Source organism: Vicugna pacos, chromosome 3, assembly GCF_048564905.1.
Source record: "Vicugna pacos chromosome 3, VicPac4, whole genome shotgun sequence".
Taxonomy (NCBI): Eukaryota; Metazoa; Chordata; class Mammalia; order Artiodactyla; family Camelidae; genus Vicugna; species Vicugna pacos.
In genome coordinates this window covers 53,659,416-53,682,690 of record NC_132989.1, presented here as the reverse complement: position 1 = coordinate 53,682,690, position 23,275 = coordinate 53,659,416, and the positions used below count along the sequence as shown (strand labels likewise).

At 40.3% G+C, this 23,275-nt stretch overlaps 1 long non-coding RNA gene across 3 annotated transcripts in view; it reads left to right on the top strand.

Moving 5' to 3' along the window:
• The first annotated feature begins 19,727 nt into the window (after window positions 1-19,727).
• LOC140695614 (uncharacterized) overlaps window positions 19,728-23,275 on the top strand; it is a 73,421-nt gene continuing 69,873 nt past the window's right edge. For all 3 annotated transcript variants that reach the window (XR_012071299.1, XR_012071298.1, XR_012071297.1), the window contains exon 1: window positions 19,728-19,844. This is a non-coding gene — a long non-coding RNA (uncharacterized lncRNA). The remainder of the gene's footprint in view (window positions 19,845-23,275) is intronic.

Sequence of the window (23,275 nt, the reverse complement as noted above, 5' to 3'; positions counted from 1 at the left end):
TAAATTTGCATTTATGCCCCTCTGGACATTCCAGAATTTAGGGCTGAGTCAATGTTCTGCAGATGGCAGAGTTTAGACATATCTATGAGGGAGATGAACTTCGCACCACAGCTCCTGGAAGAATGGGTAAGACCAAAAGCAAACGCTTTGCATACCAGATGCCTCCTTCCTGCACCCTCACCGCAGCGCTCCGGAAATCTCAGCCTAGGCTCTTCAAGGACACTCCTAAGAGAGTAGTCCTGACTTGTGAGCAGCTGTTTACCCTGGACAGAAGTTCAGAGATTGAGGGCAGCTGGGGACAGGAGGAACTCTGAAGAAAAGCTGCTACTAGTGAAACTATTGCTAGAGATTTCTGGTCCTATATGACACACCTCAGTGAATAGGAGTCCCAATGGAGAAAGTATCCCAGTTTGGGGAAGGATGTTCTGAAATGTTTTTATAGATTGGATTGCATGTAGAAGGTTTGGAAATGCTCTCCAGTGCTCACAAAATAAACTTAACTCTTATCCATAGATCTCTTCTAGGGGTTCAGACTGGGCCAGTTACAACATTCCTATCTTCTTAGAATTGCTTGTGGAGAAAATGAGAAAAAGGAGAGGCCACAATGGTGACTGGCAGACTTTGAGCAAGTCCTTCTGCTCTCTTAAGTTAGGAGATTTTTCAAATGTTAAAAAGAGGGGAGGAATTATGAGAAAGTGCATACAGACCCTCAATAAAAAGGCGACATGGGAAAAGGGTAATGAAAAGAAAAGGTGTTGAAAGAGACTACAAAAATAATAGAAACGGAAAAGAGAAAATGGAAAAAGTGACAAAGAAGTAAGGGGTGAAGGAGGGAGGGTTGGGAAAAGTTGTATACAGCTCATAAAAGCACAGACTAGAGACAAAAACGCGGGCTGTGCTTGAGGTATTTATGAAGACAAGCAGTGACATGGAGGAATCACATACCCTTGGACAGTCTGGCTTCTCCAAAGACACAGAACCAAGAGAATACATACATCTGAAGAGATTCGTCACAGGAGTTGGCTTGTGTGGTTATGGAGGCCAAGAAGTCCCACCACCTACCATCAGCAAACTGGAGAACCAGGAAGGTCCAAAGGCCTGAGAACTGGGAGACCACTGATTTGAGTCCCAGAGTCCGGAGGCCTGAGAACCAAGAGCTCCAATATCCCAGGGCAGAAGAAGACAGACGTCCCAGCTCAAGAAGAGAGAGAGAGAGCCTGCCCTACTTCCCCTTCTTTGTCCCAGCTGGGCCCCTGTTGGCTGATGCCTGCCCACGTGGGTGAGGGTAGGTCACGTTGCTCAGTCTCCCAAGTCAAAGGCTAATCTCTTCCAGATACACTCTCACAGACACACCTCAAAATGCGTTTTACCAGCTATCGGCCTCCCTTGGCCCAATCAAGTTGACTTGTAAAATTAACCTTCACATCCCTCTTTTATATATTTGCTATTAAAATGTGTTATATGCCCCTAAGACATTCAGGGAGTAAGAAGGGATCAAGAGCTTGCTACAATCAACAAAATCTAATTGGCGTGACTTTAAGCACAAGGGGGAAAGGAGGCGCTGATTGTAAGGTCACAGAGTATCACGCAGACTCTAGGGCAGGAGCGGCGCCAGGCGCACAAGGCTGGAAACAGAGTCCGGAAAGTGGTTAGGGTCTCACCTCTGCCCCTGACTCCACACACACTCTCTTTTCGCTCACTCTGCAGGCTGTTTCCTCTACTTCACAGGTCCCCTTGGTGGAAGCACAGCGTTATCGTTCCATCTGTTCTTGGGGACTTTATATTCCCCAGGGAGTGGTCTCTCCCGCCCAGCTTAGGCCAGATAAGCAACCATAACCCCAGATGGCAGCAGGCATCTGCTGCGCGGCACCACGGGCCTCCGGCAAGCTCTGGCACTGTAAGAGCTCTAGGCACTGGTGGCGTGGCCCACGTTACTGAGGCTCTGAGATGACCACCCCATCTAAAATGTGACCCCCTCCCTCCTTCTCTACCCCCAAACCTTGCATGATTTGTTTCCTTACTGTCTTACATTACACTGCATTTCATGTCTTTGTGTTCATTGTCTGTCTCCCCTGCCAGGAGGTGAACTTCACAAGGGCAGCGATTGTTTCTCCTGTGGACTGTTTTGTTCCCAGAGAAGACAATCGTGTTCGCTGTGTATTAATAGAGTGTTTGTGGAAGGAAGGAGGGAAGGAGGGAAAGAGGGAAGGGAGGGAGAGAGGGAGGGAGGAAGGAAGAAAGGAAGGAGAGAGAAGACAAGCTGAGATTCCACTTAGCGATGCCTCAAGAGTAGAGCTAGGACTGAAATTAGAACATGCGAAGACTGGAGGAGTTGAGGGTAAGCTGACAGATGTGATTCTTACCATCAGGAAGACTTTAAGCTTATGGTAACTACTTTTTCCAACATTCCTCAGTTACAAATATTGAGGTGGAGGCTGTGTGAAAGGGAAGGAGTTGATTCTAGAACAGGATTAATCCTGCATCCAACAGAGATCTAATAGCTGTTGATCATGTATTACATCCCAGGCACAATGCAGGCACCTTGCAAACTCTATGAGATTTGAGGAAACTGAGCAGGGAGGGTGAGTGGTTAGACTGTGATCACCGAGCCGTGAGTGGGGAGCTTACATTAGCATCCAGGCTGACTAGGACAAGAAAGCCCACTCTTGCCACATGAAACCATTCTCAAGCCCAATAGTGTTTTACCGTTTCTGTATGGTTTACATTAAATTACGGTACCTCCTTGAAGGATAATACTAGCCAAGTCTGGTTAAACAGCCTATTAAACAAAGCTTCTTTTATGAATAAATACTACGAATACCATTTTAATTGTTTGCTAACAAGGCCTCTAGAATATTTGAGAATATTGCCATAGAAGGTAAATAGTACAGCTATATATAATCTTGTCACTTAAATTATTACAAAAGTGAACTTTATCATCCTTGTTTGAATTAGTGGGGTCAAAAAGAATGTTTATTCTGTTTTATGTATAAATACCTATATAAACATATGTATATGCATAACATTGATAAAAACTTTTATGTGTCAACATTACTAACAACTTGACAAAAATGTGCCATAACTTGTCAAGTCATCAGAACCACATTCTTTGGTGACCATGGGATAGGATTATGAATTCAACTTATAAAATAACTCACTGGAATTGAAGAATCTTAATGAGTAGGAAAATTGGACTAAGTATAGTATGAAAGGGAAGGATTATTCATTTAACAAACATTCTTTGGGTACCTACTAAGTACAAAACACTGTTGAATGCTAGAGATTCAAGTCTGAATAGTCATATTTCCTTACTTAGGAAATTATAGTCTAGCAAAAAGGAATATTAGGTTCAATCCTCAGTGCTTAACTTTAAAATGAAATGTTTTTAAGTGGCCTAATACATTTTTCATATAGAAAGTATAATTTATTTCTATAATAGCAATCCACATTTTCATTAAAGTACTTTCTGTCATGGTTGTACAGATTGGCTAGGTCCTGCTGGATGGTTCTTTCTTGGACTCTCTCATGCAGCGGTGATTGGAGGTCATCGGGGACGCAGTGACCCAAAAGCTCCACTGGGCTGTGCATTCAAGATGGCGCACTCAAACGGCTGGCAGTCAGTGGTGACTGTTCACTGGGAGGTCAGCTGGGGCTGGGCACTAAAATGCCTGCACGTGGCTTTCCCTGTGACTTTGACCTGGGCTTTTCATACGTAGCATGGCATCTCTAAGAGGGAGCATATGGAGAATGAGCCTAGTGCAAAAGCAGTTAAGATAAATCAAGTGCAATTAAGGGCTACACCAGGAACTGGCCTAGCGTCCCTTCCACTGTGTTTCATAAGTCAAAGCAGTCACAGTGCTTATCCAAATTTGGGAACATAGAGAAATAAACTCTTGATGAGGCAGTCTCAGGATCACACTGTTGAAGGTGATGCGGGGTTAGAGTTATCATTAGATGTCTTTGGCAAACACCATATGCCCAGATAGAAAAGTCGTTTTGAACAGTGTTTCATTTCAAATCATTTTAACCTAGCATTAAAATTTTTAAATGCAGTAAACCGCCATCTACCTGGAAAATCAAGGTTATCCTAGCTACACGTTCCGAAGGGATAGAAGGAAGTGCCACATTTGGGGAAAGAACTCTTCTCCAAAGGGAAGATAGGTACTAGTTCAGTTCTGGCATGCACACCACACACACCCACACCCCACATAGCACACAAACGAGTTTTTAATATCCAGGGCAGGATAACAAATCCAAACACAGGCTTCAGTGATAATAAATCTAGTGCTTATCTTAGAGTATCATAGCCTTTTCAGCTCTTCATCAATTCAAACAACTTAATCTACTGAATCATCTAGATGATACCCTAAGTGTTTTGGGCTGTAAAAAAAGCTTATAATCCAGAAACCGTGTCTTCCTGGAATTTACAACTATGCCAGAGGGCAGAAGAACAGCGGCTCTTCTTCGTGATTAGCCTCAGCTGTGGCTGATGGGTCCCTTAGTACTGAGCGCTTTTGTTTTTCAGCTTTTTTCCCCAAATGTGCTACCAGAATAAGTTGTACAAAATATGGCATTAATTTTGAGTAGGCTGCCTTTTAACCCGCATTAATTTAGAAACAGTTTCAAGCATCTCTTGTTTACCTATCCACAGAGATAAGATCATTGTAGAAGTCTCAACATTTTTCTGCATTGCTGTGTATAACAGAAATATGAGCAATTTTCACAATAACGTAAATTAATTTTTTTATGATTATCAACTCTTCGTGTTTGAATAGAGTCATTAGGTAGGTCTGGAAAGCTCCAAAATATTCTCCCAACACTTAAAACTTCCTATGTCTCTGCATGTTTTAGACAGTTTACTGAAGTGGGGACTTAGAAAATCCCAGATGGTAAATATTCAGGTTCTGGCATGGCAGGAAGAGAGAAGAGGGTGTTAGAAGGTTGCAGTTTTTCCTGACAAGATCTTCCTCCTGCCTCACTTTTTGGTATAATGGAGAGAAGTGTTTCCTGCACATCACATTCTTCCTGAGCAAAGATTCATTCCTATCCTGGCTCCCATCCCCAGTGTGATGAGGTTACAGAGAAAGGAGCAGGAGGCTGGCTCCCTGAGGGGCACCTTGAATCTCTTGTGAATATGTGTTGGGTATGCAGGTCAGTGAATCCTGGGAGTGGGCTCAGGTGGCTCAGTGAAGAAGGTTACTTCCTTGGACTAATTTTGACCTCAGTTTAAGCAATTTATTGATACCTGGGACAATGTCATTTTAACCTGACCTTAAAGTAAACTAAACAAGCCAACTGACAGTGCAGTGATCACCCACCAAGAAGCCAATTTTTTACGGGAAAGAGATCCGTTTAGATCTTTGGGAAGAACTTCATAGGGACCAGGGACCAACTGTGGGAAGAAATTTCAGGAGCAAAGATAAATGGTTTGTTTTTTGGAGGAATAAATGACTCAGTGTTCCAAATGCTCCATTTCATTAATCAGGTTGACAACTGTATCAACAAACTCAGCTTCTAGCAAATTGATTATCTTATTAAAATGGGAAGAAGACTATGCCCAAATAGATAGGGAGTGTGAACTAAATTTTATAAGATTTAAAATACTCTTAATGCATTCTTTTCTCAGTGTATCAGTAGTATGTGGGGCAAGGAAAAAAAAATCTCAAGGATTTGCTTCTTCTTTACAAACTATGCATCCCTTGTTCTCTTGACATTCTTTCTCCACCTTTCAAGTTTACTGAAGTGCACTGATCCACTTAAAAACTAAACTGACCTCAAGTTACCCTTGTTCATGCTGCTAAAAATGAACTCCTTAGGGTTATATTGTGTTATATTGTCTATGCATTTTGTTGTGCCATTCCTAAATATTTCTAGGTACCTAAAAATGTTTAGGGTAGACAATAAAATCACTAAGTAAAAACTGGATGCAACTTGCCCAGATATCAGAGAAGAAAGGAGTGTTCTTTTCACTCCTCCCATGGAGTATCAAAATGACAAAGAGAGGCATTGATTAATCCCTAAACTCTTGCTCTAACAGCCGACAAGCAATGTTGCAGATGGATACACACAGGTATGTAGGACATTCAGATTTCAAGTCCTGGGCCTTCAACTCCTCTGTCTCCTACACTTGGACGGCTCAGTGCTACAGTCTGGTTTATCTGGTCCCCATTCACCTGCAGCTCTTGCTTAACTAATCTACTATGTATAACAAGACGCCTTTCCTGGCAACACTTCTGCAGTCTCTTTCTCACGAAATGCTTTGCAAGACAGCTCTCCCTTTGACACCTAACTCAGCGTAATGCTGTATCCTGTGTAGATTAATATTGCATTTGTCCCAAGATCAGTTATCTGGCCAACTTGACTGTCCAGAACACAGTTAAGAATGAATAGGAAGATGAAAAGTCATCCAAGCTACCAAAGGGAACTTACAAAATATGCACACAGAATCTTTTGCATTTCACTCACAGAAGAATCTCTGGCCATCACTCAAGGTTTATTTACTTCCACTTTAGATACAGTTCAGACCTCCTAATAAAGCAACTTCTTATTCACCATTAGAAGAGAAGCAGCCAATACACAGAGGGAAGAAAGGGCTCGGAGAAGCAGGCACACTGGCAATAACCATAATAAACCCAGCAACTGCTTTGGATGCAGGAGCGAGAACTTCAAAATGTACATCAGTATAAAAGATACATTATTCAAAATTAGAGTGTGGGAACAAACAGACTTATGCATTTCAACATCCCCTGAGGCCATCACTGAGGTTCATTATAGCAGAACTGAGTCATCAAGAAAAGGTTAAATTATATCTTGAGTTCCAGGTCAGAGGCAGAATGTGTATCGCCTATTACATAGTTTTTCAATAAAATTGGCTGAAATAAAGGATTTCATTCATTCATCAATTAAATAGACGTCACATGCTTACCATTGCCAAGCTCAACGTCCATCCCTTGCCTTTTGTTTTTAATTCTAGATGACTGAGGCCTGGGAGATAAGCTATCTGCTCTTTCCTAATGACCATCTCAAAGTCACTCCCGGACTAAGCCAGGCCATAAAGATAGCGTATTCTCCCTTGTGCAGCCTTGCTGCAGCCCCAGATTGCTTTACAAGGACTGTTTGATGTGACTGAGGCGGGTAGTGGAACAGAGCCCCAAAACACCTGTTGTTTCATTAACTGTGAGAAACTCAATGGAAATAATAGATATTACAACCTGAGGACACCTTTCTCTCTGTCCTTAGTGTAAGGAATAAGGCTGTCTCTTGTTAAGTTATGGGCTCTGTGCATCATGTGCCTGACCGCCTCCCCTGTTTTGCCTTGACACCAGAAAGCACACGGCTAAGGCTGTGCTCCACTCCTTGTTAATGGGGGGGGGGGGGTCACAGGCGTAACTTTGTGCACTGCGTTTTGTTTCTGTACCTTTTGTTTTCCATTTGCCTCATCCTCCTCTCTTATTTTGAATATAGATCTTTTTGCTCTATGGTTTGTTCTATTTAAAAAAAAACAACACTTGTGTGGAAGCTATCATGTGCTAGACACTGCTGTAAGCCCTTTGCAAATATTAACTCACTTATTTCTCATAATTTTGCTATGCAGTATGTACTATTTGATCCATTTATAAGGCATTAAAAATGGACACTGAGAGATTAGTTATTATATGTATCTTTTAATCTACATAAAATCTTTTTGGAAAATAAGAAAATGTACAGCAATCCATAAACAATTCATACATTTAACTGGAATATTTACTCCACTTATGTAAATACTCCTTATTTCCCAGAAAGATCAAATATACAAGAGATGTAGATAGACAGAGATGTATGCTTGCATTCAAGTGATTTTAAAGTGTTCACGGGGTTCTTCAGGCCCTTAAAACACCCTGTGATCTGATCAGAGACACTGGGTGGGAAGTCACTGCAGTGATTCCATGCTTCCTGGTACCCTCCCCTGGCTTTCTGAGGGATGTGTTTCCCGCCTCTTTGTGTCGTGGGCTACGGTGCCTGCAAGCCCTGGTGAATGGCCTCAGTCGTTCATCTTACTGGTTAACACTGCTGTTGGCTGCCTAAGAATAAGTAACCCAAGTCTTCAAAAATCCTGAGAACCGAGGAACAGCTTTTCCATGATTATCTCAAGAGTTCTTTCTGAGATTTTTAGTGCAGTAAGCTGTAAATTGTTTCTTGAAGTACTGAAAATCATGGGGCATCTGGATTGATTAACTGAGCAAACTTGAGTGAGTTCTTTACTCAAAGCACAGTGCTCCTCTCCTCCTGGGTTGATATTACACCCTGGAGTTTGGCTATGGACAATTCAGAGTCTGAAAGAGGTATTACCAGCTCAGAGAAGACTGACCTCATTACCAGGAACAAAATGGCACCCAAAAAAAGAAAAAACCTTTTGACCTGTTATCCACTTTAAAATCAGCCCAAAAATGAAAGCAGAAAGGAAACAGAAAGTCAGTTTTTGATGATACTAAAATAAATTCCATATTCCGTAAACCCTGTGGAAGTTAGAAGTGAAAGAGAGGGTGATAATTCATCTACCAGAGTGAAGAAACATCCGATGCAGATAAAAGTAAAGGTGGACACCAGTGGGAGGCAAGTCCATTGGCCAGCAGCATTTCTGAAAGGCTCAGGAATGGGAGAAACCAGGTACCCAGAAGGGCCTGGCTGATTCTAAGTTGTTCTTCTGAGTCAGTTTTTGAGTGGAGAACTTGGGTCTTAACTGCTTCATATGTGATTTCCCTGGGTCCATTGTCTTCAGACTGTTTAAGTTCTGCTTCTCTAAAACACAGTACAACTGTCTGCATATATTTTATACATTTGAAATGTAAGATTAATCATAACTTTTGCTAAAAATCTCATTATGTTCTAATAATTTCTAAGCTTTTAGCAGTTGTACGTGTGTTATTTGGATTGTTTGATCAGAAATTCTTGCTTGACATTCAACTAAACTGAAATATTCTTTTTGCTCATGGTGTTTTCTAGTCAATTAAGTATCATCACTTAAATTTTTTAAATTTGCATTTTTCATTGTTATCATGCAAAGAAAGTACATCCATGGCTTAAAAGGAGTTCATTACAGATTAAAAGGAGTGATGTAAATGGCAGGGTAAATACTGCAAGTAAGAATAAAAGTGGAAATAGAAATGGGAGCCGAACCCCAGGGTGAACAGAGAATGTGGCCCTGCATGAGCTGCAGCAAAGGAAATTAAACGTGCACTGATTTGCACAAGCAGCCAATAAAGAAAAGTGTGATTAAGTACAATGATGAATATAAGATAAATGGAATTTATTGGAAAATTGATCCACTGCCACGGGTCCCAGTGCATTATCTGTTAAAACACTTGTCTGCAGTGACATATAGCCCTGGAGGATTTCTTGCTTAGTGACTGTTCTTGTAAAATCAATCACGGTTTTACAAAACTATGCAAAATAATGTTACTCATTACATAACTGCTTAGATTTTTTTTCTGAAGGCAGGTAAGTGACCAAACGACAGACTGATATTTATTCATATTCATACACCTGCTACTCTGTATTGATGTGAAGACTCTAAAACCAAAAAAGATCAATGGCATGTGTTTCATTGGAGAGAAAGCAGAATAATTTTGAAGAAAAACATGTCCAAACAGCATGTCTTGCTAGGTATCGATAACTATATAACACCATAACAATTAAAACAATGTAAAACTGCCTCCAATGAGAAAAATAATCAGTGAAACAGAACCGAGGCCAGAAGTTGACCCAAGCAGAAACAGGAACTTGATGTATGATGGAACTGATCAGTCAAATCATTGGCCTTAAAAGAATGATTTAGTAAAGTGTGCTTGAACTATTGCCTATTCATATGCAAAAAATTTACCTTGTAGCCTTACCTCACTCTAGATAAAAATACATTTCAGATGATTTAAAGACATAAATGTCAAAAGAAAACCTTTTTAAATATGAGAAGAAAATACAGATTTATTTATTTATGACAAATTAAGTTAGAATTTCTTAAACCATATACTAAAAGAAGCAAACTACAGGTGAAAAAAATGGATACATCTGAAATGTTTAACTTTGACACAAAATTTTAGGACATATTTATGTACAAAAATATTTTAAAATATGATTCATTGTTAGCTTGGGAGAAGCATGAAGGGAAAGACTTGGGGAAGGTATGTAGATTTCAATTATATCAATAATATTTTCTTTCTTAATAATATGTATAACTTAAGCATATACGACAAAATACTATGGTCTGACAAAATTAACTTACTGTTGTGGGTTATATTGTTTTCAATAACTTCTCTATTCTATGCTTAAAATAGTTTATAGTAAAAAGATAAATTAAAAAATGCTTAAGAGGCATGGCCGATAGAATGAGTTCCATCATATGTAAAACAGTCATTCCAGAGGAAATGTTAGAGCGAATGCCAAAATGGTTTTGAAAGAGATAATGCATGAATATCTTCTAAAATTGATGAAAGACATGAATGAAGATTTAAGCACATACATCTCCACCCCCATAATGACTTCTCATGAATGCATCCTTTTCTTCAAGAGCCATATGATTTCAGCTGGGATCTCTTTGGCTACAATTTGTACTAAAAGGATAAACGTGTCTGGACTGGGATGGAACAGATGTATTGTGAAACTTGAATATCAACAATTATTCTCAACTGCCTGCCAATAAACAAGTGAAAGTTGAGCTAATGATAAAATTCCTTTTTTTAAATGACACTGTTAAGTGTTATATAATATGAATGGCGTACAAAGTGGAAGGCTGATCATTTTCCTCTGTGTGCCAGCGGATAGTTCACTTCATTGTTAGTCACCGATGGTCAAGGTATAGTTCAGATTTTTGGCACATAGGCAATACATATAAGGTAGACATATTTGATAATTTACTGTTTATTTACTTTTTACTGAAAACCCGGGCTACGTGAGAACAGACTTTTCATTTTGTTCACTGGTTTCTTTTTGAGCCATGATATAGGTTAGCGGTTAGCAAACTATGGCCCCCAGGCCAAGTCTGGCTCACCACCTGTTGGCCCACCAGCTAACAATGGCTTTTATGTTTTTAAATGATTAAAAAAAAGTTTTTTAAGAGTAAATTTCCTGATATGTGAAATTAAAACTTCAGTGTTCATAAATATAGTTTTTTTAAACCAAAGCACATTCATTTCTATATTGTTTGTGGTCCTCTGAAGCTACAAAGGCCAAGCAGTTGCAGCAGAGACCGTGGGTCCTGCCAAACCCAAAATATTAACTCTTTGGACGTTTACAGAAAGAGTTTGTTGCCGATCCTCTGATACAGGTTATAAATGTGTCTCTCAAAACCACTGCAGCTGAGATGTAGGAAGAAAGAGATGTAAATTGAAAATAATTTTATATATTATTGCCTATTCACACTGCTTTATCTACAGGAAACAGTTTTGCAAAAAATATGACAATCATGATTCAGCACTAAATGAAATGGTAAAAATTATTAATATAATTCAGTTGTGGTGCTGACTGTAACCACTTTCCTCACGTTACGTAAATAATAAGTACATGACATGTAAGAAAATGACTCTGCTTCTGCATGTCACAGTAAACTGGCTTTTGGAGGTAAAGCTGCTCATGTAAGTGTTTGAAAGGAGAGATGAAATAAGACACTTCATCAAGATACTGAAAATGCCAGTAAAGAGAGTACTTTTCACTTTCAGGTTGTTGTTAGTCTAGTGAACAGTCAGAATCTAACAATTCAAGACCCAAATCCCTCAGGTTTTAAGGTTGAAAATAGGAATTTGAATGGGAAAATGCTGAAAATAAATTTTCCTACAAAGACAAAATTGTGGTTCAAATCACTGCCTTGCTGAGTTTGACTCTTTGCAAGCTCTTGAATTATTTTTCATTCTTCAGAGAGTGAAATCAATGACATATGATTGTGCAAACCTTGTCTCCACCTAGATGCTAAAACAGAATGTGAAGAAACGTTCCAGAGCCAAATGAAACCCACGCCTTCAACTGCACATGTTGAAACAACCAGCCTTCTAGTTTTTGTTGTTGCCATTGTTGTTATCAGTGTGGTAACTCATCTACACAGTGTCCAACAAAGGGGTGAAAGTTACTTTCAGTAAGCAGTCTCTCTAACTTCAAGGCTGCGTACAACACAAACATGCAAAACTGATTACTATCAGTTTCCCCCGTTCTCTGCGATACACAGATGGGACTTCCTACTTCAACTGAAATAGAGTTGAAGATAAGAAATGTCCCAGAGGTGGAATCTCACTGTGCTGCTTTCATGAAGACTGCACATACTGTCTGTCATTCTTCTCCGTGGTTTGAAACAAAGATCGTTTATGTTTTAAGGATTGTTCCCCTTTTAAAACTTGTGATGAATTCTTGGTTTTTGATCTGCCTAAAACTTGGTGGCAAAACTTTGCATGTAAAGTGGCCCACAGCCAGTGTTCGTTTGCATAAAATGTTCAAAATGGAGTAAGTGTCTTTTCTTAAAGAAGTAAATGGTGAAAATACCATGAAGAAAACAGGAAATCAAGTAGGAATTTAAGGACAAGTAAGACATTGCTAATAGACATATTTGAAAGCCCAGTAAATAAACACACAAAGACACTGAAGTGTGAAAAGTGGGGTATGTTTAGGGGTGGTGAGCAGACCTGCTCCTGAGAGTGAAAAATTAGTATATGGGAGATGGAAAATGACTGCACAGGTGATTCAAAGGGCAATGCTTTTTTTCCTACAGTGATGACTTTAAAAATTCTTGTTACTTTATTTTTGATGCTTTTGAGCTTTTTTTTTTTTTTATTCCAAAGCTCTTTCAAAGGTGGAAGTATATATGATCATAAAGAACTTCTAGATCAGATTGTGAGTGCCTGGGACAACGGATTAAAGAGGAAGGAGAAGAAGATATTGTAAGTATGGACAAGGATTGGAAAGCAACATGTTCTACTAAACCATTGATTAGAAAAAAGAAGCAACGATTTCCAACCTAGAATTTTAGAGCCTTCTCTAGTATCAATTAAGTTGCAGATTTGGCGGGGAAAGACATTTTTAGAGGTACACTCTCAAAAACTTAATTTCTATTCATCTTTTCTCTGAATGTTATTGGAGAATATGCTTCACCAAAACAAAGGGATAAACCCAGAAGGAACAAAGGGGAATCCGGGAACCAGGGGACCCAAGGCAGGAAGGAAACCAGCAGGATCCTAGAGGTGAAGGGAGATTCCAAGACCATGGTCCGGTCATGCAGCAGGCTAGAGGCAACCGCATCCCAAAGGGGAAAGGTCTGAAGATTTTGGAAGAGATTTCTTCAAGATTAAATTGGTAGAGCACCTAACATTTCTGAACTTATTAATAGAAGATTATACAGTTCGAGGAGAGTTTGGAATTTAACTGATGGCATCGAAACTATTAAAAATTCCAAGGAAAATAAAATGTTTTGCAGGCAGGACAGAGTAATCACAGCATATCGTATATGTGGCTCAGGAGGAGACAGTGCTTATATGGTCATCACAACATGGAAACTGAACTTGGTTCCTATTAAAGCTGCATCTACACAGGAAAGATCGGGGTGTGAGAACTCCATGGGGAGCAGATGGATGTAAAATTGAACTGAATCCTCATCTTTCATAATGGAAAGTTATAATTGTTATTGCCTTAAACTGTAAGATTGAGAAGTAATTGTGCCCACGTTTTATTTAGGTATGTATTGGTTACAATCATAAGATGGGACAAGAGAGTTTAAAAGGGAGGCAAACAATACTGGGGTGAGGTGAGTAAGACCCAGGACTGTTCTTTTCCATAAAAGCTTTGTGGGGGTATTTCTCTCTTTATTTATATCATATATTTTTAATTTCAATAAAAAGTAAAAAGTATATTTCAGGGAGGTGGGGAGGGTATAGCTCAGTGGTAGCATGCATGCTTAGCATGCACGAGGTTTTAGGTTTAATCCCCAGTACCTCCATTTAAAAAAAAAAAAAACAAAAAAGATAAAATATTTTTAAAAATTAAAAAGTATATTTCAAATGTATGTATATACAAAGAATACTTCACATTAAATATATTTAAATATTTAAATATATAAAAAGTATATTTCAGTTAAAATGCAGAACACAAAATCGTAACTATGATGACACAAAAAAGAATTAGAAGATGGTATGGGCTAATAAATACATCAGTTTAGAGAAAGAAATTTCTTCACTGAGATTTAAAATTATGTTTACTTAGATAAAAATCAAACTTTGGGTTTTCATATTTCTCAATTTTCATCACATGTCCTGAAGTCAATTGATTTTGAAGATCCAGGGGTGAGAAAAGTCCTGTGTTTTTATTTTAAGTTAGTTAGGACAAAAACCTTCCAGCTGGCTTACATGAAGGCTTTCTGAGGGGACATGCACATAATTTCCAGATCTTCTTGTTTCATATGTAATATTTCTTAAAACTGTTCTGCCTGAAGCCATCCCCAAAGTTGCAGACTGTGCTGGCTTTCCTTGCCCACTCTCTTTTCATAATCAGTCTTGAAATGCATATTGCTCACCTGTGGCTAGTGGAACAATGCCCTGATTTGAAAAAACCTCTGGAGCATCAAGCCAGGGGACAACTCAAAACATTGCTTAAGCAAGGAAACGACTCTAATGAGTGGGTCACAATCATTTTACAAATCAGGTAGTTTTCAATTCTTTCTCACCACAAAATAGGAGGATCTAATCCAGTCATCAACTATTAGATCATTACAACACTTCTGATGGTCAGTCACTACTGATTTTGGCATATAACATGGGAGGAGTTCAAGGAACTTTATGGTATTGCCTGAACAAAACTCCTTCCATCTACTAACTGATGTGATCAAGTTTGTCAGGGTAATAGAAATAAAACTAATGCTGAATCCTGTCTTATTCTAAAATAAATATATCCTCGTCCATCTCATTAATATCTACATTTCAAATGCAATTTTACTTTTTAAGTGTAATAATTATTAACATTTATAATACATTTATGCTCTTGTGATTAATTATATATTAGTAATAACTGTAATAATTATGGTGACTTGAAATTTTTTAAAACTATATTTTAGTTTATGTATCTTTGTTACAGGGAAGTGTGAAAGGCTGATCCAAAAAACCTCCAAGTACATGTGTTGTGATGGAAGAGTTTTTATACAAGTTAAGAAGAAAGTAGAAAAATACAAATTTTCCAATTGCATAAGAAAGCTTTTCCCATGTATATTTTTAGGGGTTAAAAAAAGGGGGGATTGTTTAGTTAATTAAATACAAGGGTGAAGCCAGGAAGGACAGAGGTAAGAGGGGACCTACCACCAGTACCTGGAGCCCTCCTTCCCATACGCCCACCATATAATTTTTAAATGGATGGTGATGAGTATCAAATTGCCATGGTATATAGTTTCCTTTGGATATATGGAAAAGGTGATAAGAATTTTGTTTTAAAATAGCAGTATTTCAAATATACCAGAAATTATATCCTTTGTTATAAAATACAAAATTTATTTTGAACTTTTTAAGATATGACTTAAACTTTCTGAGGGGATTTATAATTTTTCAAATTATTTTTGGAAATCGCAGAGCAAAAATTTTGCAGAGTACCTGTCAAGTCTTTTCTGTGGTTCAGCTTAATGAGTGGATTCATACTGCCCTCTGGTGATTACAATGGTTGGAACACAAAGAACAAGTTTGGATGTTTGGCATTTTGGAAACAATTCCATTTCCTCTTTGGTGCATTGAATAAACAGCAATTTATTATAGAGATGACACATCTCAAATGTTCGAACAACATTTTATGAAATGTGGATATAGTTATGGGATTTTGAAAATTAGGATTTGAAAACCTAGTGAATCAAAAAAGTTAGTTTGTCCGCCTTTAATAATAAATGATTGGGCATTGACTAAGGAAGAATTTTGCTTTCCAGAGACATCCAGACAGTACTCAAGAGTCCCCAGACGTGATACAGGCATTCCACTAGCGGAATGTGAAAGTGACCCGTAAGTTCGGGTTGTTCTCATTGCACTTGTGGAGGTATACCTTTGTTTAAGTCTCCCTCTCCTTGCCCATTTCTGTCCCCAAGACTCCATACCCTGAGGCTGTCGGTAGCTAGGACGTACAGTATGGAGAAAGCGTGGAACAGAGGAAAGCGCGGGGCATGATGAAGCTCTGAAAAACCACAACTGAATTTTAACTGCAGCCATCACTAGCTGTGATCTTGGGAGAATTTACTTCTCTTGGTCAGTTTCCATAACAGCAAAATGGTTAAAACACTGGCCTGGGAGGTGCCATGGAAAACTACAAACACGCAGGTAAGGTCCTCAGTAAGGGCAGCCAAATGTACTTATTCCTGTTTTATACGTTTGAAGGATAAGCAGGTCTGTCCAATTTCAGGCTAAAAAATTTAGTCACAGGGAATCACTTGTTGGGGTATCTTGGTCATTTTTATTTAGCTACAGCAGTGCCATTACATGTGTCTTCCTTAAGTATTTTCTTTCCTTTTAAGAGAACTATTTCACCATTTTTCATCTTTATTAATCTTCCTCTGTCTTTTCCATTTTTCAGATGATTGAATTTGGTTTATGTGAGAAAATAGATGCAGCCTCCAAAATGACCAGCCTGTGAGTAATCATGTCCTCATGGCACCCACACTTCTTTTACTATGGAAGGTCATTCTCCAGGACCAACTCCCTCCCCTGTGCTCTGAAACTCTCTTTGTAAACTCTCACCTTTATAAAGCCTTGATTCTCCCAATTATCCCCTTTCCTCTGCATCATGTTTTTTTTTTCTCTCTACTGGATCATTTGCATAAATGAAAAATACCCAAAGTACCTGCTTCTCTTTCAAACAACCTCCACCTGTGAAAAAAAGAAAATCTTCCTCACACTTGACATAACCGTGTAGAAAAGGACCCATGTCTCTGGTCCCCTTCACCCTCGAACTTCTTAAAAATGTTGCCTGTGAGTCACAGTTTCTGTTTCCTCACCTCACATGCTTTCTTCAATCTACTTCATTTGGAATAGTATCCTTCCACTTGACTGAGACTTGTCAAGGTCAGAATTTTAATTCTGTTACCAAATCCAATGACTAACTTCTGTTTTTATCTGAAGTGACTCCTTAGCAGCTTTTGGCAGTTAATCACATAAATGATAAAAAACATGGTATGTGAAAATGGTATCTTAGGGATGACTTTGTGGTAAAGAATATAAACTCACTCAAATAAATAGAAAAGTTTTCATTTGGAAAAAAAATCTGATATTATCACAAAATCTAAGAGCAGAAAATACAGCTGAGCCCTATAAGAGAATTCACTGGGCTGCTCTGAGTGTGCGCCATCTCTTGATTTTGCTTCTCTGTGTGCCTGCTTCATTCTTATGTTCCTTTAAAGACAACTGATATATATAACTTTCTAGGGAGGGGGGTGGGAAGGGACAGCCTGGGAGTTTGAGATTTATCAATATTGACAGGTATACGTAGAATAGATAAACAAGTTTATAACGTAGAGCACAGGGAAATATATTCAAGATCTTGTAGTAGCTCATGGTGAAAAAGAATATGAAAACAAATATATGTATATTCATGTACGATTGAAAAATTATGCTGTACACCAGAAATTGATACAACATTGTAAACTGACTATAACTCAATTAAAAAAAATAACTTTTTAGGTCAAGGGATCAACAAAGACCCACAAGAGTCCCTGCATCTCTCAGAATACATCCCGTGAGAGAAACGTGATTAGTCCTGTCTAAAGTGTGCATCTTTTTCCAATTAGCTAAGGCCAAGGAATGGCAAGGCCACAGCGGCAGTTAATTTTGTGTCAACTTTTATAGGCTATGGTGCCCAGGTGTTTGGTCAACACCAGTCTAGATGTTGCTGTGAAGGTATGTTTTAGATGTGATTAATATTTAAATCAATAGACACTGAATAAAGCAGATGACCCCCTGTCCCCTCATAGTGTGGGTGGCCCTCATTCAAGCAGCTGTAGAGACCTTAAGAGCAAATGTTACCAGGAAAAGGGAAATAAGAATTACCTCCATTCTTAGTGATCCGAAAAAAAAGAATTTTGACGAGAGACAAAAAGCATGATATGAACAAGATTTTTATTAGTGAAATTAAAAAAAAAATAGTGGAAGCTAGTACACTCCCAAGAACTGGGAGCAGGCCGATCTAAGAGAGGAAAAATGTCACCATTCCTTTGTTTTTCCTGTTTTTATATCCTGGTTTCGTGATTGATTGATCGACAATTCAGGTTCCCTGTGCTCTGGGTGATTGACAGCTCATGTTCCCTGCGCCCTGGTTAACTGACACCGCAGGTTCCTTGCGTTCTGGATTGTCCCTTTCTCCTTTCTCTCCCCCTGCCCAGTGCTCATTTCTATCTAAACTACCTAACACAAAGACTGAGGTTTCACAAAGAAAAAAGAATTTTGCATCCAGACTGCAACATAGAAACCCTGACTCACTTTCCAGGCTGCAGGCTTGCCATAAGAACTTTAGATTTGCCAGCCTCACCATTCACATGAGCCAATGCCTTAAAATAAGTCAATCTCTGGGAGATATATATATATATATAAAATATTTTTTATTTTTCTAGAATAGCTTCAAAGAACAAACTTGGCCTTAAGAATCTCCCCTGTGCTTGGAGAGCACGTTTAGAAGACAAGTGAGTGACCAGAGCAACCAGATAACTAGATGTACTACATGTATGATTACCAACGCGTCTCAAACATTTTTAGAGCCAGTTGTTCATGCTCAAGTAGAGATTTGCCAACAATCATATTAAAATATTAGCATGTGTTCATTTGTATTTATTATGTTATCAATTCAAATATAATTAACATTATTAGTTACATAAGTAAATTTCAATCTCTTCTTTAAAGAATTTGCCCATCCATATTGACATTTTATAGTTTCGGCGGCTAGAATTAAAATAGGAAGGATACTTTGGAACCCTCTGCATTCTAGGAGTGAGAGAAGAAGTGACAGTTTCAAAAGATAACCTACACATAAGAAAAGTAAACTGTAATGGAGCAAAGAGGTGAGAAGCCCAAGGCAGAGAGCAGGAAGGAGTCTGACCTCACTTTCTGACAACTTGTACTCTTTCCACCTTCTTTCTGGAACAAAAGACTATCACGAATTCTATGCTAAATAAAAATACTTACCCAAATGCTAAAAGGAATGAAGAAATACAGATGAGGTGGTGTCTTGTTTTTGTTTGTGCATCTTATTTTCACATTACTCATAGAGTAAAACCATAATTAACTAGAATTCTACTGACCGGAAAACAAGTTCTGCAGAAACTGAGATGTGGAGAAAAGATTTGAGGGAAGAAAACGTGTTGCTAAATTAAACAGGCCTAGGGGGCCAGAAGACAACTGCTACCGATCCTCTTGTGTTGGTCTCCAGCAAGGGTCATTCTGCGCAGGACTGCTTGTAGCAAGAGAAGGAGAGGGAGTTCAGTTCAGAAGCAAAGTTAACCTAGAATGAAGAGGCATGAGCACGGACTACAGAGACCGAGATCTCAGAAGGCCGTGGGCAGGGCTGCTTCACAGCAGAGCAGGGCGGAGTCTCGTGGGTGCCGCACAGCTGTGGAGGCTTTACAGGGTTCTCACCAGCGGGCAGGGAGGGGCGGAGCTCGCGCGGGCGGGGCGCCGCTGAGCCGCTCTCACGCCGGACTGAAGCGCCAGGTGCAGCGCCTCTGCGCATGCGTCTGCCGCCATCTTGCACTGCAGGGCCGTGTGCAGCGTCTCCGCAGGGCCAGGGGAGCTGAGGCGCCGGCATAGCCGTCTCTCCGAGTGCAAGGCATCTGCCGGTGGTACACTGTGAGCAAGTTACACCAGACGAAGCTCCAAGGGAAAAGAAAGGTTAGACTTTATTTTATTACCCAGATTCTGTTTATTTCCTGGGAATTGTTATTGGGCTTTGCCAGTGACAAGTCCGTCTTTTGTCCTGCTCCTCATTCCTGAGGTGTGCTGAAGGGCGCAGGTTCGTCTTTTGAAAACTAATTCCTGCTGAGTTTGGACGTCCTCATAAACCTGGGTGGAGGAGCAGAGCTGCTTCCCAGCTGCCTTTAGGTCTGTTTGGTTCTCGCCGTGTCTTAGTGCTGACTGTTCGCACCTCTGCGCGACCACCATTTGGAGTTTTATAGATTCTGTTACTGAACGAGACTTGCATCCACTCTCCTGGTGCAGTAAAGCCAATCCACTGGTACCATGTTGTGGTAAAGGGAAGTGCAACATTTATTGCAGGGCCAAGCAAGTCATACTGGAGGCTAATGCTCAAAAGACCTGAACTCTCCAATGGCTTTTAGGGAAAGATTTTTAAAGACAGGGTGAGGGAGAGGGTTCCGGGGTGCGTTATCAGTTCGTGGACTTCTGACAAGTTGACGGTGACATAACAGGGTGGTATTTTGGGAGTCAACAACATTAACCTGGTTCCAACCAGTCTGGATCTCTGTGCTTGTTTAATCAGCATGCAGTTAATTTCTTCCACCTGGTGGGCTTTCAGTCTCTGCAAAACAGCTCAACATGGCTCAGAATATCTATGGCCCTTGAGGAGGAGGAACTAACAGTCCTTGACTTTGTTTAATGGCTGAACTATTATTATTTTGTTTTGCTTGACTATTTTCCATTGTTTCTGCATTTTCACACTTCTCTGATTAAATTTAGTCTTTGGAACTCAAAGAAAGCCTAGGAGGCTGAAGGTTTTCTACAATCAAGAGGCAGGTGGGGGGACACTAAGGGAGGAGGGTCTGTTCTGGGAAGGCCCCATAGGGTTCTGCTCCATTCCATAAAACTTTTGAAGACGAAGGACACCAGATAATTTAGGGTGCATGGCCCAAATATTTGCAAGAGAGTAATTTTCATTAATGGGCCAAGGTAAAAACCTAGTGACACCAGGGAGGACCTGTTTTACCTTACTCCACTATTGTTTGGCTGCCTGGTTTCTGCCAGCCAAGTTGCGTTTTCTAGTAGCTTTCTGTGCTTTCTTCAGTTGCGACGTATTGGCCAGTGCACAAGCACTCCCCCACTCCCCAGTCAGCTAACATAATCTAGAGCTATTTGGTTATCCAGGACCATACTGGCCAGTGAGTCAGTGGACTTTTGTAATAGTGTGAAGTCAAGGCCAGTCTCGTTGGTCACTGTTGCCACAGTGGCTGTTACCTTTTTTTATGATGACAGTGCTATATATGGTTTCCCTGGCCAAGGTCACTGGTGCCCCGTAAGTGCAGTGATTCCTGCAGTTAGTAGTCCTGCTGCTCTTCTGGAATGTTGTAGCTTCTCTTTTTTGTTAGTGGTCTGAATGTAAACTTTAACCAGGCTCGGATCTGGTCCCACTGTTCCACTGGTGATACAGCCCCTTCCCTTGGTGGGATGCCCAGCCTATCCTTGAGTTTGGGGCTTACCTAAGAACATGTATCCTTTTTGTAAACACATCAGCCCTGTGCCATTAACTTGAGTTCTTGAAGGGCTGGTACCCTGGTGTTTCATCCATATAGGTGTGTGTAGGGTCTTTCTAGGGCATCGAGGTACCCTGCCTAGCTGTGTTTTTTCTCTTTAATACTGTTTACACTTTTGTTGTTTTTTGGAAGAGCAGCTTCAGATTAGAGACATATGTTCACATCAGTAGTTAAGGGGGTCTTTGTCCCAGGTTGTCTCTCCAGAGGCTGGGCTCGGGGACCCTTTTCATTTGAGTGTGTTGTACCCACAGAGTATCCTGTGCAACTTCAGAGCAGGACGAGGGAGTTTGGATCACCAAATGGGGTTCATTCTACTTAGAGTAAGTCGGTCTTGCAGGCTGCTGGTTTTCCAGGGTTTTAGATACACCCAGTGTCCTGGACAGAAGGGATGGAGGGCCAGGTTGGTGGGTGCAGACAACACCTGGTTACCATATTCTGTGAGACCTTTCATTGTTTCTCTTAGCTGGAGGGCATGCTGAGTTGTTCCATTCCTAGGGGGCTGAGGTGTCCTTTCTCTTGTGCTTGGGGAATGGGGATACATAAGTTCAAACGCACATAACTTTAATTTATCTCTTAGAGCTAACTGCATGTGGAGCAGAGCAATTGAGAATAACTTAATCCAGTTTTCTTGAGTTTCCTGACATAGCTTGGCTAAGGTTTGCTTTCAGGTATGGTTGGATCTCTCCTTCCTCTGATGATTGGGGTCTCTAGGTTAAGTGCAAGGCCCATTTTATGCTCAGTGCACTCCTTATCCCTTTTGTTGCTTGGGACACGAATGCTGATCCTTAACACTTCATAGGGATCCTAGGAGTCCAAATACGGGGATTATTTCTCTTGGTGCTTGCTGCCTTAGCCACTTCAGCTGCCGTTTCAGTTCTAGCAGGGAATGCTTCTACCCACCCTGAAAATGTGTCTGCTAGCACCAAAAGATACCCAACAGTGAAATTAGTCTGTCAGTCTTCCCAGGATATGTCCCTCTGGTCTGAATGGGCCTCTGGGGGTCTGGAGTTGGGGCTGTTTATTGTGCAGATAGGGCATGTCTCAGCCATCCGACCGATTATATTTTTCATGCCTAGAGTTACCATGACCCCAGCTAACTAGTTATATGGGTCCTCCCTTCTGTGTAAGTTCCTTGATGGGCCTCCCTGATGACTTGATGAGCTGAAGTTTGGGGGAAAAGGGTTTGCCAGTGTTCAGTAACGAGCCACCCATGGCCTCCTAGATCTCTAGTGAAGTCTCATTTTCAGGCTTTATCTGATACTTCCTTTGTGTAAATTGGGGAGTAATTGGATGGATCTGGCCTTCCACGTATGAGGGGTTGTTGCCAAGTTGCTAGTCCTAAGGCTGCCCTTTTGGCAATTGTGTCTGCCTCATTTTTTCCCTTTATTACCTCTGCATTTCCCTTTTGGTGACTCCTACAGTGAATCACTGTCACCTTTTTTGGAAGTTGTACTGCTTCTAAGAACTTCAGTGTGCTTAAACCGTTTCACGTGTTTATTCTCTGCAGTATGTGTACCTCTTTCCTTCTAAATAACCCCGTGTGCACGCCTACTCCTGGATGGCAAATGCCTACCAGGAGTCTGCGTAAACATTTAAGATCTTCCCTGTCCTGAACTCTGAGGCTCGAGTGACGGCTATCAGCTCCGCCTTTTGGGCAGAAGTCCCTTGGGGTAGGCTTCGTGCCTCTGTGACTTGGGTCTGGAGGTCACTGTGTATCCCACCAGCCTTTTTCCTTCTCTCGTAAAACTGCTCTTGTCTATGAACCATTCTTCTTCCGTGTTTGAGGGAAGTTCACTTTCTAGGTCAGGAATAGATCCTATCTCTGGTTTCTATATA